The following is an 18,458-nucleotide window of genomic DNA, read 5'->3' on the forward strand; positions in this document are numbered from 1 at the left end:
TGAGGACAGCTGAAGCTATTCATGGGGTAGAAACACAGCACCTGTTTCATCCCACCCAGTTCAACAATCCAAGTCTACCTGTTCCTGTGCTAAAACCAAGAACATGTAATAAGAAAATCTCAGTTTAGAAACCTGACCCCTCTCTCCTCATTTTCAGAATAGCCAAGAGCTAGTACAGAAGCCTGCACCAGTGTCAGAATCAAAATAGACATTGGGTGCATCAGAGGTACACACCGTATCTGATAAAATACTCCTAATTCTGACCATCAGCAGGCAGGGATGGAAACTATTTTCACCCTGGAACTGCCTGTTTTTGATAAAGCATGTTGATAAAGCTGCATTCATAGGAACACCCAGGCCAGGAACTGAGCTATCTGGCCAATAAATTCCTGCTTCTGCTCTTATGCACTTTTCATAAGCTGGTAAAGCTGTACCTTGAAGACAATGTCAGAGCAGATGAGAGAGGTTAACCTCTGTGTGAGTGATCACACAGCACAGGCTAGAAATCCACAATGCACAGCTAATCAGAGATGCCCTCACCCGATAAAACTAGCCAAGAATACCATACTTTAGGAAGACATCTTTAATTTTAATGTCATATTGAATAGATAGATAGATAAATCTGCATATGAGAAATGGCAGAAGCTGTAGGAATGCTCATTTCTTCTTTGCTTTCACACTTTCTACCAATCCTCAGCTTCATCTCTTCCACTGCTCTGTCCCCCAGTTAATAAGCTTTCTTCCTGTGGTTGGGAGAACTCTTAATGTATTACATTCTTAAGGAAGATTCAGACATAAAGGCCACTACTAGTACAGAATATGTTTCTTGCATCATAAAATCATTAATGCATTGATTCCTATGGGTCAGCCTGCCCAATTCCCTAGGGATTAGCACAACACCAGTGACAGGTGATGCTCTATCCCTACTTGGATTTCCAAAAAGGATTCCTTTGTAGGTACTCTAGCACCTAATATGGCTTACCCTGTACCTTTTTCACAGTAAGGTCATTCTCTCTTCTAAATAGCTGCCTTTTTCCAGAGAGCTTTGTCTCTTGAGAAAATGTTCTTTGGTTTTATTTGGCTAAAGCTGGCCAACCAGCTCAAAAGTCACTGAGAAGACAGCTACACACCTCACCTCACCCACAGTGCAGCACAGAAGCCTCATTTTCTAAGGAAATGAGGCTAAAAAACAAACAGTGAACTCAGAATCTTCTGGTCTCTCACTCCCTGTGAATCTAATATTTATCTTTGTTATAACCTTCTTCTGACAGGTATTGCCTTTATCTGTATTTTGTAAAGCTTTGAGCATATTGCCAGCACTTTAATAGTAAAATATCATAGAGAACCATATATCTGAATATTATTATGCAGAAAATATGTGCATGTTCACACAGACAGCAGATATATAAAAATACTGAATATGTAATTTAAGGCCGTATTTGTGTTTGAGTATGTAGGTCAAACACAGGGCAAAGTTTTTTCTATTACACACAAAACCTCCATGTACACTGGACCGAAAGAAAGCACATAAAACCCCCTTTAATTCTGGATGCTAAAAGGTGCAAGTTCTGACTAGCGTTTGGAAGGGTGATTTCCCCAGGGAACCCCAGGTGTTCTGGGCACGCGCCAAGCCATTATTGCTGAGCACTGGGGTTGAGGTTCACCTCACCTAACCTCGGCCATCTGTCTCCCTGTAGAGACTCAGGCGCCTCCGGAGGGTGATACCTGGGAGGATGGAATGAATCAACCTGCCTGAGTCTCACCACTGACTACAGGGGCGGCCCAGACTACTCACTCAGATAAACCGTGTAATTTTTGAATAACTCTGGTTAGGTGAGATGAATGCCAAACTTGGTGAATATTAGCCTACAAAAACCAAGTGAGTGGGAAGATTCCACATCACAGCTGGATGAGAATGAGAAAGAGCAAACCATAAACCCTGAATTCTCAGGGTCTACACAGAAGCAAGAACTGGTTTATACTAGCCAGAAACTTCTGCAACTGCATGAAGGGGTATTTCATAAGAAACAAGCAAATATCACTAAGGCAACTAATATTACCATTTTGAATATATTTATTGACAATGAAACTTTGAAGTATTCTCCCTATAGGTACTGAAAAATAGTGACCACTGTCAGCAAATGGCAAAGGGGCAATTTCTACTTTGGTTCTGATTTGGATAATTTCTCTTTAGTCACCACAAAAATCAGAATGAAGATCTAGAGTGAAAAAACCCAAACAAATCCATACCACCCGAGCTGGACTCTGCAGCAGCAGGCTCTAATTGTTCTACCTTCCCCATATTTCCAGCAGAAAGGGTAGTACACATGACCCACTGGGCAGTGGGTTTAAAAATGGCCAGTCGTGCACTCATTTCTGCAGTTCAATTTGTTGGGTTTAGAGTAATTCTATTGGTTTCAAAGTTCTACTTCCCATTAGTGCTATTGACCATGAGATCCTGTTAGAGGGGGATTTTATGCTCTTTTTTCCTACCTTCACTGGCTGGAACACAGCTTTTCCCCATGTCCATTAAATATACATTTGAACAGCATTTCCACCTGCACTTTGTCACCTCGGCTTCTCAAGGGGTGTACTTCCACTTGGCTCCGAGCTCAAGGGCGCCCTTGATATCAGTCTGAGAGTGCCAACAGGCATGCTAATGCCCATTTGAAATAGCTTTTCCTTTGCCTCAGATGTTTTCATGCACTCAACAAATAAAAAGTCTCTGCTTCACTCCATCTGCAGTGCTGTAGGACGCCCTCACCTCATTCTGTCAGTGAGCTACAGTTGCTTTCAGGCACCTTCTAGACTTCACTTTCCTTCCTGGAGTGTGTCGTGTGTCCCCCCTACTTTAGGATCCAAGTTAGCAAAAGGCTCTGAGTGTATTGTATCTAAGCTTACCTTCTTGAAGGTGCTCAATCCACTGCTGTTAATACTGTATTTATTTTCAAAATGTCCGCATTCCCTGGGAAATTAGAAACACCCTGTAATTACGAGCTGCTTCTGAATGTGAAAGAACACAAATTGCAAAGAGGGAACAAAAACTGAATTTTCTGCAAATAAAACTTTGGCAGTAAAGATAATTTGTTCCTCTGCTGACAGTAAGAGGTGTCTATATGGGTCACTGAAGAGGTTCTTTACTGGGAAAAAGTTAAATTCAGCATCTACCATCTTGTCCTGTGGGTGAAGCATGCTATCTCAAATACGCAATGCAGCCCAAACTGGGTGTCATCTTTTTTAAACTTTCTTTTTTTGTGAATCACTTCCAAGTCTTGGGGGTAGGACATCACGACAGCCAGTTCCTCAACAAAGAACTGACATGAGAACAAAAGCTATTCCTGAAGAGTTCTCAAAATAAAAGTGAGACAGATGAGTGAGGAAAAGTTGCATGGGTGTTTCATCAACAAGAACATGGTCAGGAAAAAAGTATCAGAAAATATAAATTCATTAAAGATTAACTGGCTCACAGAAGTGTCAGTTCTGCAGGAATATGTTTTAGGAGAAAAACACGAGAAGGCCCCAACACTGAGAATACATAAGGTTTGGACACCTTCAGAGATAATAGTGTCAGTGTTTCATCTGAGAATTATTTCCCATTTTTAATATATTTGTATATTTTATGTTCCAGTACTGTATTGAATAGCAAAACCAGCACAGTTCATTCAGAGTAAATCCTTCCTAGAACCCTCCTCTGTGAGGAGGAATTTCAGACTTTTTTTCTAAATTGAAACTATGGTAAATTTCAAAATCTTGAAATCCTTTAGAAGATAGAATTTTCATTCATTGCCCGACACTGTTTTAACTTCAACTCTTTGTCAACAGCTAAGTCAAGCTTTGGGAAAAAATGCTAGTGTCCTTTTGAAAAATTATTCCTGCTTGGATCCCCGTTCCAATGGCAGCTGGTGAGGGCTGCTTTGCCATAAATCTAGACCAAAAGCTGCTAAGCAGTTGTCCTAAAAAAACTACAGTTAAGTACCTGGCCATATTCTGGACCCTGGGCAATATTTTTCATAATAATTATTTCTGCTATTGTCATTAGCTCCAGCACTCTCACTATTTATTACCATAGGTATTTCGAGACTCATAAAAATGTGCTCTTACTCAAGGCTTAAGCAACACATGAAATAAATCAGCAGCACTGAACACTGGCTGACACTGGATGAAACCTGGCTGGGAACAGCTGGGTTGCTCTCTTGACTAAATATTTACAAAAGCCATGATTATATCACTGAGTGACACCGTGTGAATATAACAATTTATCAATCATCATGTTTAACTGAAATCCCTGCAGGAGGGGATGGCATTCTCACTTAACAATAAGGTTCTACTGTATGCTAATTAAGTCACTTATTTTGTGGCTAAGCTTACTTCAGGGATATTTGGGCATTTTTGCTACCCATTTCCTAAGCACTGCTTACTTCAGAGGCAGAGAGAACACAGAGTTCAGCAGGGCTGTCATCTACATCAGTACCCATCCAGTAACACTGCTGGAATTGCATGGGGCACACACCGGAGCAGGGGAAGCACAGGCAGAATGTGTAAATGCACAGAATGTGTAAATGCACAGGATTTATTTTGTTTTCCACGCTCCTGCCATGGCTCTCCTGCCCGCTGCAGGGTGCCCAAGGGCAGTGAGTACTAGGGCAGTTTCCCTGCCACCCCCCTGGCTGCCACAGGACCTGTTTCCACCAGCTCCAACCACTTCAGTCTGCTGCCTTTGCACATCCTCTCCCAAGCAGGCAGGGAGTTTCCCTGCCATACCCCTGGCAGTGCTCACAGCACTGGCTACAGCTTTCTGTCCAAACTGAAATGCCCATGTCCCTAGGAAAGGTTCCAATTTTCTCACCCCATATTTACCAGGTTAGGCAAAACCGAGGGTTTGTTCACCCTAAAACTACCTGAAGTTTTACCTTGTAATGCAGGGCTTTCCAACACCAAACCCACCTCCCTGACAGCACTGACACAAGTCTGTCTGAACAGAGAGTGCAGGACAACCTGCCCCTCTGCCAGCAGGGACCTGGTGGCTCTCTTTCCATCAGAGCTGGTGAGCACTGACTGGGTAAGCTCCTGAAAAGGCCCCTGAATACAAGGCTACCTGCTGCAAGGAGAGAAGGGCTGGGACATGAAGATTTCTGCCAAAAAGTGTGACATTGCCAGGAAACATAAGGATCAAGTTCACACAGATGGGAGAAGCAAGTGGACCTGCTCAGAGGGGAGAAGGTTCCCATGAAGATAAAGGCAGCCTGTCACACTGATATGAAACATGTCTTTGGGCACTAGAAGCCACTACCACATGGCATGAGCTTTTTATGAAATCTTCCACCTTCTGCATCATGCCAGATTAATTCCCTCGTACCAGCAATGGCATGAACAGTTCAGCTCCCATCCTGTCTCCTCAGATTGCAGTTTTACTCCAATGCAAGAGAAAACACAAACCTCCTATTTACCAGTCCCACTGCACAGACACTTAAGAAAGTTTTTCTTCAAAATGTCACACAGGTACATGAATTGCACAGCCTGTTTGTGTGGATCTCAGGCTAACATTCAAAAGGAACAGGTGGCATTCACGGTTCACCTTTGCAAACTGCTTTTAAACCTTGTCTTTCTTTCCAGGAATCATTGTTCAAAAAGAAGAAAAAAGTTTGGGGTGATGAAGTCTGCTCCCTTGAGAGCCTGAGAAGAAAGTTTCCCTCATATGGATGTTAGACACAGATTTTTATTCCCGTTTTCTACATGTTGAGAGTCTGCATAATAATTGTATTTTAGTCTTTGGAGCCCATCTGCCACTAAAGGGGAAATTTCACCTTCTTCTTTCTACCTACAGAGAGGTTTATAAATCAGTAAGCACACAGACATGGGAGCACAGGACTTCGTTGCCCTTCCAGGAGCCCTTAATGGCTCAGACAATCACAGCAAGTGCTCTTTTCAGAAACACAGGGAGGGAGGAGAGAAGTTACGATAAATTTAGTTTTCTTTTGAAGTTAATAACCTCCTACAAAGGCTTTTGGTAAAACACAGACACCTTAACATTTTTTTCAATTTCAAACAATTTCTTCCTCTATTTTTCCCTCAGATGGTAAAATCTGAGGAAATCTATCTCTTCTGAAGTAACCGCTTTGTGTGAATGACATCAGCAGACCACGAGGTTACCACTGGTAAGTTGGCACCCTGAGGGGAATGAAATGAAATCTCTTATCAGCCTACTTGCTCCTCTTCTTTTCAACATTTGGTGCCTTTTGTAATATGCAAAGCAAAGGAAATGTTTTGCTCCCCTTGATTTTTTTCACCTTTTTTTTTCCCCTCAGGAGAAGGAACAATACATTTGACTGGTTTCTCCAAGGTCTCAGCTGTAGCTTCAGGTTTGTTTGGTACCTCAGTCAGAAGTGAATGATTTATACTCCCTCCTCTTTCTGCCTCACATCAGCCCTTCTCTCACCTACCACTGGGTTCTCTTGAGACTTGTTTCAGGCAGTTTGAAAATCCACGGTCTTCCCAGGGAAAGAAGATAAATGTGGATAATGTTAACTTTTACAAACTCCTCCGCCACAGCAATGGCTTTGCTGTCTTGACTTCAAAACCATGGCAGATACAATCTAGTATCAATTTCCCAGTGTGGTTATCCTGCTGTAACTCTCCTTCTTCTGGCTTCTCTCAGGTCAGAAGGCTTCAGAGGCAGAAAGTGTTGGTATGGAAGGGAGATGATGGGGGGGAGAAAATGGGTGAATGTATGGGAAAGAAGCTACAGCAAAAGAAGATTCCCTTCCCCATACAGAGGATTTTCAACAGGTGGAGCCAGGATGGCAACTGCCCACAAAAATAGGGAATGAACCTGAAAGGTGAAAGCTCCAAGGGAAGGTTCCAAGAGGGAGTGACTAGGGCTTGTTGCAGGAGAACATCTGAAATAATGAACCTATCACAGCACACAACCATTAGCCCCAGGAGAGGAGAAGGGGGGTGGGGACTTTCTGCGTATGTTTTTAATAAGTCTCATGGATCCAGTAAGCACACATTATGCAAAGAACAGTTTAATCTTTCTTAAACTAAGCTTAGAAACAAAGATGTTAAATCACTGCAGGATCCCAAGTCTGGAGTACAGCAGGGGAGCCTGGATGTCATCAGGAGGATTGCTCATATACTGTTACATGCGGCTTCCCAGCAGGTGAGGGAATATGTGGAAGCAGGGAGAGAATGCTAGCCCAGGCTGGGGTGGAGGACAGCCTCAAAAAACCTGCAAGGGAAGATTAAAGGTCTAGGAGCCAAACTATATACACAGTTCTTTATTGTTTTTACAAACAACATGCTTTAACAAACTGCGTTTAAAAAAAAAAAAGTGTATTTTCCTTTTTAAATAAAATAAGAAGAGAAATGCTATTTTCTTTTTTGGAGAAGCTATTTCTGAGTCACTACACCCACCTGACACGAGCTGACACTTGCAGAGCAAAGATGCCTGTACCCCTATGCATACTCTGAGAACACCCAGAGGTTCGTGCTAGGGAGAGGCACAGAAAGCCAGGTTTAGGAGCCATCAGTCAGTGAAGGACAAGAAAAGGTGTCAGCCACCTTGTAAGTGTGACAAGGGGAGGAAAGTGGGCTGAGAGGCGAATGGGTAACTTGAGCACATGACAGAGACATGATAGAAAGGCACAAGGGATGAGACAGTGAAGATACTGTTTTTTGAAGGATGACACAATTTAAAACAAAGTAAGTTTGGTCAAATGTTTATCATAGTCTCTCCAGGAACCTCCACTGTTCCTGTTTATTAATTTTAATGATATGGTATCTGCAGTTCCTAGTCAGAACCAAGGCTCCCCTGTCTCATGCATCACAAGAGGATGAGGCCCTGCCATGCACAGCACACAGAGAAGGAAGATAAATAGTGCACTAAGAATAGGCCAGCAGGATAAAACTATTCACATGACTTTTGAAGCCTTAGAGAGTCCCTTTTTTTTTTTTCAGGAAATTTTTCTGTGCCAAAAAGCTTGTCTTCATTCCAAACAAAGCTAAATACCACATCTGAAATTTTCCAAGCAGAAAAAACCCCAACAACCACTACAGTGTTGGTTACAAATATAACATCAAACCAAGTTCATCTCAAATGGCTTTCTGAAGAGTGCAAGTTTCAATTAATCTATGCATCCTGGCTTGCCTGAGCAGCTCTGTGTACACACATAGACACATCTGCAGTTTTTAAAAACATAAACAGGCATCTGCACCTGTCTCTCCACTTTGTTGCAGCTCTGTCCTCTTTATGTATCCCCAATAAATAATGTTTTGACACACAAAAAAAATACTCCTCCGCTAGCAGCCCACCTTGAAGCTGTAAAGAAAGCTATGGATGCAACAGGAATGAAGCCAGCAGTGCTCCAGAGAAATGTGGGAGAGGGACACAAGCACAGACTTTCAGCCTGCCCTGGCAGGTTTTATTACCATTTCTGATAGCAACATGAAGGAGGACATAAAGGTGTGGGACTGATCTCCCCTGCTTGTAATTCCCTGGAAGTCCAGGCAGCTAGAAGAGAGCACTAGTCATCCAGGCTCCCTTTGTACTCAGTGGAGAGTGAGAGGTCCCTTCGGAGAGGGATTCATCCCTTCCTGCATGGATGCACACAGGATGAATCACCCCTGAAGGAGCTCTCTCTCTGCAGAGTCCTCCTGCCACAGCAGAGGGGTCTCAGACCACCATCGATCTGATGCCTGTTACAAGCCAGATGAGAAGAATCCCTCACAAAACACTTTTAGACCAATGTCAGTGTCAGTGTCACCTCAGGATGACCCAGCTAAGTCCTCTATTTCACCATGTGCTGTGTCTTTCTGCCTTGTTAGTTTATATCATCCAGTAAAAAATGTATTCATTAACATCACTGGGAAGTGCAGTGTCTCTAGTGAAAAGCTGTGCCTGTGCCAAAACTGCCCTCCATTTTTAATTTCTGAGATTTTTATTCTGATTACTGTATCACCAAGAAGTCATATTCTACCCCAAAACACATCTCCACTGTTTAAACCTACAAGACAACTTCCTTGTTTTAATTCCAAAGTTGTCCCCAACCTGTGGAGCTCTGAGTGTAGTTTCACCATTTATCACTATATTTTAAGCACAAGAAAATGTTCCTGGTAAGAGGTAAAATCATTCCCATTTTTCTCCTATCCTTCACCATAAGTTGGTCACACATAAGGAAATGCTGGCAAGGAACCTGGATTACTGTATTTCTTCACAGAGATATAAGCTTCTAGGAATACATCAAATAACCCAACTTAATTTTACAAGTGCTGACCATATTCTTTGGTATTTTCCACTTCAGGGACCATCAAGTTTCCCCAAGTCCAGTAAAGTAAATTTTTTAAATCTTTGTGAATGCCAAAGGATTAAAGGATGAATTCAGAGATTTAGAGGCAGGTAACTGTTGTGGGTACAGCACCAGAAAGCCTGTCTTTCACAGTGAGTCCTGCCACTGAGCTGCTCTGTGGCCTTGAACAAATCACTTCACCTCTCTTGTACTTCTGCTTTCTTGTCAATATTTTTGTCTGCTTAAGTGTGTGGTTTCTGGAGCAACTCCTGTGTGTTTGCAGAGTGCCTGCCAGTATAGGAACCCAGCATCAAACAGAATGAGACTAGTACATTTAGTACAAAAATAAGGACAGAAATTCAGGAAGTACAGGGATTTGAAAAAAAATGTCTACAATGTTTTCTTAAAACCCCTGATGCTATTGGGGTCTTCAGCTCTCCAGGCTTTGAAGGTGTAGCAATTTTTTAAAGGACTAAGTGCCTATTGTAGATCATAACCGAGAAAAAATGTAGTCATCTATGTTTCTATGACTGGCCTCTATTCCGCTTGGCTTGGTTATGTTTAATACCTGTGGAGCACGTAATTTTAATAAATAAAAAGAGAGAGAAAGAGAGAAAGTGTCAGCATGAGACTGGGTATTGAGAAGTTATTGAGAACAGGAGCGTAAATGTGTCAAGGAAATCCCCAGTGATCCAAAAGGGAATGCAAGTAGCTTTGCAAGCAGCAGAAGCAAGCTGGAAAAATTGTACAGGGGTCTTAGCTTTGCAGAAAGATTTTCATTTTTCAAACTGTGAATCAAACCAAATTAAATCAAAACTACATTTCTATAGCACCTTTCACACTGGGCTCCCAAGGGACTTCACACCAAAGGCCAAGGCACTGAAGTGTTTCTGAAGGCAGCGGGTCAGAAGAGCCCTGAGCCAAGGCATAGGGGCTGGGAGGCAGCAGCACCAGGAGATGGCACTGGCTGAGAGGTCCCTGCACCACAGGGCCAGGCTCAGCACTCCCAGGGGAGGAGGAAAGCCAGGAAACATCACAGTGCACAGACCCATATGTGAGGTGTGGGCCCCTGGTAAGCCACATTAGAGCTTTCAGGGCCCTGTGAAAGGCAGAGACAGCACAAGAACCACCCAACTGCTCCACAAGCACCAACAGAGAAAGGAAAGGCAATTTGTGCCTCTTCTGCTCCTATCCAAAGGGTCCAGCAAAGGCAATTCGTGCCTTCTCCGTTCTTTATCCAGAGTCCAGAATTGCTGCAAGAACAGGATGCCCTAAAATTCCACCAGTGTACACAGCTCAGTGACTGCAGCCAGAGCTCCTGGGCAGCAGCAGGTTTTGGGGCACAGTCTTCCCAGGCTGCCCAGCTCAACAGCCCATTTAGGAGCAGGAGCAAACAGCCCAGCCCTACCCTGGCATTGCTGCAGACAGCAGGCTGACCTGTCCCCTCAGCCACACTCAGACATCTGGCCACCCCCTGGACCAGGCAAGATGGAAATACAGCACCACCCAGGCAGCAAAACCTTCAGGTGCCACAAAACAGCTTTCTTTGCACCAAGGTTAGGAACAAAGAAGCTCCTGGGTGCAAAAGCTGCAAAAGCACTGAAATCCTTTCACCAGTAACTCTAGGCAGGCTCACCTTTCTAAGGTAAATTTCATCTCTGCTAATCCTATCAGTTAATATTGAAATCAAATACAATATGGTATTTGATATGACAGTCTCCTTCTTATGAAGTCAGCTGCAGCATTTTTTATTTGCATATGATTTAATTACATTTTCATTCCAGGTCTTCCATTCTGTGCATGGTGGGTAAAAGCACATGAATTCTGTATGACTATGATGGTAGGAGAGATTATGAAACTTAGAATAATGCTGCAATGTTAGGAAATATGGAAGAGAAATATTGCTGCTTTAGGAATGAGACTTCAGGAGGATGGGTGAAGTGAATAAGCAATACAGTCCCATTTCTGACAGATACAGAGCAACATTTCAGCAGTCAGTCCACATAATTTTTAAGATAGCCAGAGCCTTTTTTTTGTAAGATACACTACTTGGTTTACAGGTTTTAGCTAAACCAATACTTGAGGAGAAAAAGCTCAAAAAGTGAAGAACAGCAGGTCACCCCAGTTCCAGGCAAAATGCAGCTATGGCATTGCCAGGCTTACTCTCCCTGGTGTCCAAGGGGTGGGTGGTGGGTTTGGGGATACCTCTGCCCTGGGCTCTCCAGTGTGTGTTTGCTCTGCAATGCTTCTGCTCCCAGATTAACAAGGAGCATTGGAAATCACAAAAATTTTTCGCATAGCCAGAATGGAAAATACAACATTCACAATAAAATGAAGCAGACAAGCAAATTGTTGCATGCTGTGCATCAATGACCATTATTTATGGTCACTGGTAGTGAAAACCAGTAAGACCTCTCAGAGCCAAACTCTTGCTCATTAGCTGAAGGCACAGGCACCACATTCTAGTGCAAATATCCCCAGTCACCTGTAAACAGTAGCACATAATGCAGAATTACTCCCCTCTCTGTCACACCAACTGTAGCCATCAAGTGTGAGCTTGAAGGAACAGCTGTGAGAAAGTGGTGATAAGGAGAAGCCCCCAGGTGTTTTGCACATATGAGGTAGGATTTGTGCACACTGGGAATACAAAAAAAATTCCCAGTCCTCAAATCCTGACATGAAGAGTTAGGGGTAAACTACATTTTTATGTTAAAAAAGAGAAAAAAATCTGAACTTGTTTTATGACACACATGTTACTCATTTGTCTGTCTACCACATCAGAAAATGTTAAGGGAAGGAAAATGCCACATTCTTATATATCCAATTGATACAGTGGAAAGGGCAATGGGAAACATTTCTGTCTTTTAAGTGCTGAAGATTTTTTCTTGTTCCTGGATTTTGTTCCTAGCCAAGTTCATAATTTCACAGTATTTTCTTAGTTTACCCATCAGTAGGCTGGGTACAATAATAGTGCTGCTTCTTAATTCAGAGTTCACATTTTCACTGTGAGCTGAGACAAACAGAAAGTGCTTTATGAATGCAAAATATTGATTTTTTTTTTTCTCCCAGTTTGCACAATGTCTAGAACTTTATACAGTAGTTAACATGTTCCTTGGACACAGCACACACTTCCTTCTTTTCTGCAGCAAGAGGACATTCAGAAAGAGACTTGGAGACAAAATCAATTCAAACAGGGGTGCCTGCCCATGAAGAACAGTGATAAAAAGTCAATTTTGGTTATTTTAGCATTAAAATGTTTCAGTCATAATAATCCTTGATTTACTGGTTATTGGGCAGGCAGCCCTTGTAGATGGTATGGCACAACTAAGTTTTCTGTCTTCCTATTAGGTTACAATCACAAGGAATATTTGTCTCTAATATCTTAGTTGACAAGTCGGTAAATTCATAATATAAACACCCAAGTATTTATACTTGAAAACAACTTTTGTTCAGACCAGAGTATAAAATTATCTCAAGTCAGCGCTCCACTGCGAAACTTCCAGTGTATATGTCTCACTAGTTCTTGGTGCATTTCCTCTAAAGTTGATATTGTAAATACATGGAAACAGGAAAGCAGACAATGGTTTTCTCTGGATTAGCCAATTCTGTAATGCATATGAAGATCTAAAAAGTTCAGGACCAAAACTGGAAAAATTTGCTGCTTCCACTGAGGAGAAGGAAAGAATTGACTAAGAAGAATTTCAATTAATGATGTAGATAAAAGATGTGAATAGATTTGTAAGTGGCAAGTAGTTTTCTTCTCTGGAACAAAACTCGCAGACTTGTATTTTTTCAACATCAAATCTGTTTTTCTTGTCATTTTGAACACTTCACATTCCTTTACTGGAGTTATAATTTTAGTCTTTTGTAGAGACAACATCAAGAAACTCCTCTTTTCATGCACACAGGCAGTTCAACTGAGATATATTTACCAAGCAGATATGTGCTAAACATAGGCAAGGCAGCACAATCCTCTAATGCAAACACACACACACACACAGAGAATTGTTTCAATATAAAAGGTGGAAGAAATACTGATTTTACACAGTAAGTTGATAGGCTGAACAGTTCATGTTCATTAATACGAGTGAGCTGGTTTTGGACCATAACAGGAGGTAGGATGATTGTAAAGAGAGAAGTAACTACTTTAAGTATTAGGAGAAGTGACTTTTCAGCAGCACAAGAGGGTCATACAAGTCCACCACAGTACTTACATGCAGATTTGCATGGTTGAAGCCCATGCTCCAGGAGGCTTCACAGCTCTTGCTACCCAAACCAGCCAGAGAAACCCTACAAATGTTTCAGATAAAGGCAGATAAAGTCTCACATGTGTGGACAGCAAGATCAGCAAGCTACATACTTACACTTCATGAATAAACCACTGTAAATAATAAAGTGACCTCCACTGTGCAATTATCTCAACCACTTCTTTGTGCAAGGGTTTTGCCAGATGAAAGCAAATCAGAGGAACTGGATTTTCTCATAGATACTTTAGTCTTATAGGAAGGAATGATTAGTCCCATCTTTCCCCTTCCCTGCTTCTCATACCCCAGGACAGCTCTGGTTTTTACTCTACTGTTGTAGAGGGATACAAATACTTCTTGTAATTCAATCATCAAGATTTAAGACTGCTTCCTAAAGCTAAATGGAAGCCAAATCTCAAAGCTGCATGCATCCCATGGCCTACTGGGACCTAAATACAACTAATTTCTGCTGGCTGAACTGTAATAATGAAGATTTTGAGTGCTCAGTGATAAAACTGGGGAGGCCGTATTTAAGGCAATGGAAGTTATACCATGTGCAAAATTCTATTCCCCAGACCGAGATGAAAATGCTGTTGTCGAATGTTGCACGGATAAGACAGAAGAAGAGTATAATTTATGCATTATAATTGAAATCAAGGAAGCATTTCCTGCTAATGCTGTCATGCCTGCTTTGCAAGGCTAACCCTAATGACCAACAATTGTACTTTTTAATACAATTTCCGAAGCAAGTGGTGGCTAGGGAATAGTCCCATTGGAACACACCACCACACATGCCCCCCTACATTTCTTCACGTACAATTCACAGATGATTGCTTTGCAAGACTGTGAATGCACGACTTACTCATTCTGGAGGAGTGAAGAGTCCCATAAAACATTTACTAATAGACTCTCTGGAAGGAAAATCCACCTCTGTGCTGTTCCAAGACACTCTAAACTTTTCTTAATCACCTAATGAACAGTGATTCCCTTTCACTGCTGGGAATGAACAGGCAGATTCAGAAAAAAATAAAGACCAATCCAAACCACTGTCCACAAACGTGGCTGGACTGTTTTCCAGGATAAAGTAAAAAGCCTGTGTCCTTCGAGTTTAAACAAGAAGCAGAGAAAAATGAACTATTTATTTGTTTTTCTGGCATAGCAAAAAGCCATATCAAGAAATGCCCTAAGAAATCTATTATGTCAAGATTTTCAGCTAGGTTTACAGGTGCTTTAGCTCAAGGTTGAAGATGTTCAGGTGGCATATTTCTTTGGGTATAATTCCAAGAAGCACCAAACCCATCACTATTTGCTGAAGGGATAACAATTGCTACTTCTTACAAGGACTAGGCAGAGTAGCTTTAATGGAACAAAAAAATAATGGAGAACAGACTTCCCAGTCAGTTCCTAACAGTTTCAGGATAGTACCAACGAGACCTTTTACCTGCTGTCTGACATTGGCTGCATTCTCCTGTACACAGATAAGCTTTCCTCTCCAGTATTAGGGTCAATCTAAGGAGGCACATTTAGGCACAAGGACCATCACTGGTAAGAGCCACATCCTCAAATTTCTTTCCTTCTTATCATTTAATCTTAGCCCTTCCTTGTTTCTCCACCATAACTGCTTAAATCAAGAATATTAGCAAATGAAGTAGCAAATCAGTGATAAAAGCCCTGGTCATTAAAACCAGAAGTCATCCTGGGTTTAAGAACTAATAAGATGGCATTAACACTATAATTACTGCCACATTAGGCCACATTAATGCCATGTGCCATGTCCCTACCTGTGCCAGCAAACTCTTGGAAAACCAAATCTTTTTTGTTAATTGTTTTTCATGATACCTTTGTCTCCCATGGTTTTCCTGACTGCAAGTCTGGCTAGTCAAGTTCTTCACTTGCTCTCAGATCTTACACAGAGAATTGTGTTGACTCCCAGCTAAGAGAATACACTAAACACACACACACATACACACAGAAAAAAAATTTAAAAAAATTGAATTTTCTTTAGTTCTTATTTGCCTGAAAAACACACATGAAAGATTCATGGATAAATCCATGCTAGTGTTCCATACTAGTGTTGACATATCATAGAAAGCAATAAGACAGCTATGAGAAATTAGCTTTTATGTAGCTGTGTCTGCCAAGACTAAAATTTTTTCCACCTCCAGTCACTAAGGGTCTTCCTAGAGTAAAATCCCTCTTGGATCCTAAACTAAACTGCTTTTGATTTTATTCAGTTGAGTATAAGATCCTCCTTGCTCCTAAATGTAAAGATACAAGATCAATAATTTCATCACAGCAATAATTTCTACTCTGTGTCAGATTGGAATGGTTGACAGATGATGCTCCATCTGTCACAGTATTTTACAGTAACAAGCCAAAATACAGCAAAAAAAAAAATGTAAACTGTACTGTTAGGAACTGTTGCAACAGAGCATCTTGGCTTTTTGGAAATACAAGTTGTTGTAACAAAAAGCTCTAATTCAAAGCCTGGATCCTGGGACAGGGATAGCTATTTAACATCTTTGCACAATGGGGTTTAAATCTAATACTGCCTGGCAATGTAGTATTTAAAGTAGATTTATATGGGCAGAAAACCACACACCTGCTCTCCTCACACTTGGATCTGGAGAGTGCAAGCTAGATCCCATCCAGAAGCTGTGCTAGCATGCTTGCACAACATCAATCCCCAGCTACCACCCAAGTTATATTCATATTCCCCTGATTCAATGTTCAAACCAAGCAGTCACATAATGGTCTGTGTCTACTCATTCCAGCATGCACAGGGCCACGTATTTAATGGGGTTAAGCCAACAAGTGTAGGGGGTAGGGATGGCAGATAATGTGGAAACAGAGTAAACTTGGAGAGAGCCAGGTATGTGTGATCCCTGCTGGCACCCACTAGCACCCACTGGTGAGGAGATCCTGTGGTTCTCAATTTATCCCTTTCTCCTTCTTTTCCCACTAGTGTGGTGATAACCAGAACAGATTCAGCATCTGATGCCTCTGCAAGGGCAAACTCTTTAAAATCTATGCCTCTGTCTAACCTCTAAGTGTGTCATTCAATTTTCTAACCTCCATGTGCTTCCCTTTCCTTCCCAGATCACCAGAAGGGTGAAGGCAGAAAAGATGGATGATTCTGCCCTTGAACTGGCACTCATTTTCCAAGTCAGTTTTCTATCACAGACTCCCTGCTAAAGCTGTTTCCCCGTAAAACACGTAGATGTGGACAGAAACAAAACAGAATGCCTGATGCAGTAGAACATACTGGAACATAATGCACAAATCAATGATCACTTCAAATTTAAAACTTCATGCAAGTCACACAAACCAGAACCACTCAGCTTTGCAGTCTCTACACAAAAAAAGAAACAGAGCAAGACAGAAAAGAAAAAAAAAACCTGTGTAGGAAAATTACATCAAACTTGATTTATTTCCTGTCGTTGCCAGTATATTCTGGGCTTAATTCTTCTTGTATCACAGCTGTTTCTCTCCTTTCCACCAAGCCCAGTCCAATGGCACAGCTTCCTCAATGTTTGCTCTGTCTTCGCTGGGTGAGCAAAGCCTTTTCATTTCACACATCATTTACAGCTTGCTGCTGTGATTTCAGAAAGTCAGTGGGCTTTTACCAAGCTAACAAGTGAGATAAACATTTTGTGTGTCTGCTAATTCTAAAACTTGTGCAGATTTTCTGACAGTAGGTACCCTAAGCAGTTAGAGAAATTCAGCAGTTTCAATTCAATTTGCACCACATGGCAAACAAGTTTGCCTGGGAGTCAGTAAATAAATCAGGAAGAAAGAGAGGGAAATAAAGAGCAGACTCTTCAAAGTCACATCCTATACCTATAATGCAAATCTAAATTCTCTCAACTTTCAATGTATTTTACGTGCTTATTAAATTGATTCGCTCATTCCCGGTTTGAACCAAGAGAACAGAGCCAGATTTAGACACTTTCTCCTGGAGTAAGAGAATGACTCACTCAGGGAAAAATACTGGAGAAGGCATCCAGCTGCCCAATGTGTCCAAATTGAGTCTGCATTTTCAAGATCTCTGGACACGAAAGACACAAGAATCTGGATCTAATCCTGTATGTACAGTCTAATCTGTACATACAGGATTTTATCTGATACTCCCCAAACTTAATGGCACAGCTTCTGCTTATTTTAAAGGTACAGAACCAGAGATCTATATGTGCATATTTGAACAACTATATGCTCAAACAACAATATGATTGACAAAGGTAAATTACAAATACAAATCAGGTGTGGTTTTTATGTATGTCCAGCTGTGTGTCCAAAGCTTTTTAAAGTGTGGTTCTGTTTGAACAAAGAGAAACAGGGAAAACAAAACTAAACAGAAAAAGTGTGAATTATTCTAGAGAGATTCTTTCATGCAAGAACACCTGAGTCCATTCTTCTGTGCAATCAGGGATATGATCACTTACAGTCAACATACCACCTTATACTAAAACAACAATAATAAAAAAAGCTTCAAAAAAAAAGGCATAAAAATTTTGCTGCCTGGTTTGTTGTGGTATTCTTATTTTCACATCACTAGTAGCACTCTCCTATGCACAGTGAGCTTTGGCACCACAAAACGACTAATTCATTCTGGATTCTTAGAATGTCAACACCATCAAACCTCAAGATCAGAAATGAATTAAATGAAATAATTGCACATCTTATTTATTATCAACAATAGAAGAAAGGGAATGGTGAACCATTTCAACCTGCAAGCCAGCAACTGGCAAGCAAAGGGCCTGATTCTCCTAGTTCCATTTAACTTCATTTAATAGAATAATAAGGCATGATCATAGCTAACAGAATTGGCAACAAAATGGCTATTCAAATTTAATCAGTATGGGAGAGTAAGGACTATAAAAAGGATGAGGGGAAAAAAATGGATGGGTGCCTTCTATCTGGCATCGCTCCG

The 18,458-nt window shown here is 41.3% G+C and overlaps 1 long non-coding RNA gene across 2 annotated transcripts in view; it reads right to left on the minus strand.

Moving 5' to 3' along the window:
• The window catches only part of LOC143693567 (uncharacterized), a 181,831-nt gene that overhangs the window by 125,058 nt on the left and 38,315 nt on the right, over positions 1 to 18,458 (minus strand). The window lies entirely within an intron of this gene.

This window comes from Agelaius phoeniceus, chromosome 3 (genome assembly GCF_051311805.1).
Source record: "Agelaius phoeniceus isolate bAgePho1 chromosome 3, bAgePho1.hap1, whole genome shotgun sequence".
Classification (NCBI taxonomy): Eukaryota; Metazoa; Chordata; class Aves; order Passeriformes; family Icteridae; genus Agelaius; species Agelaius phoeniceus.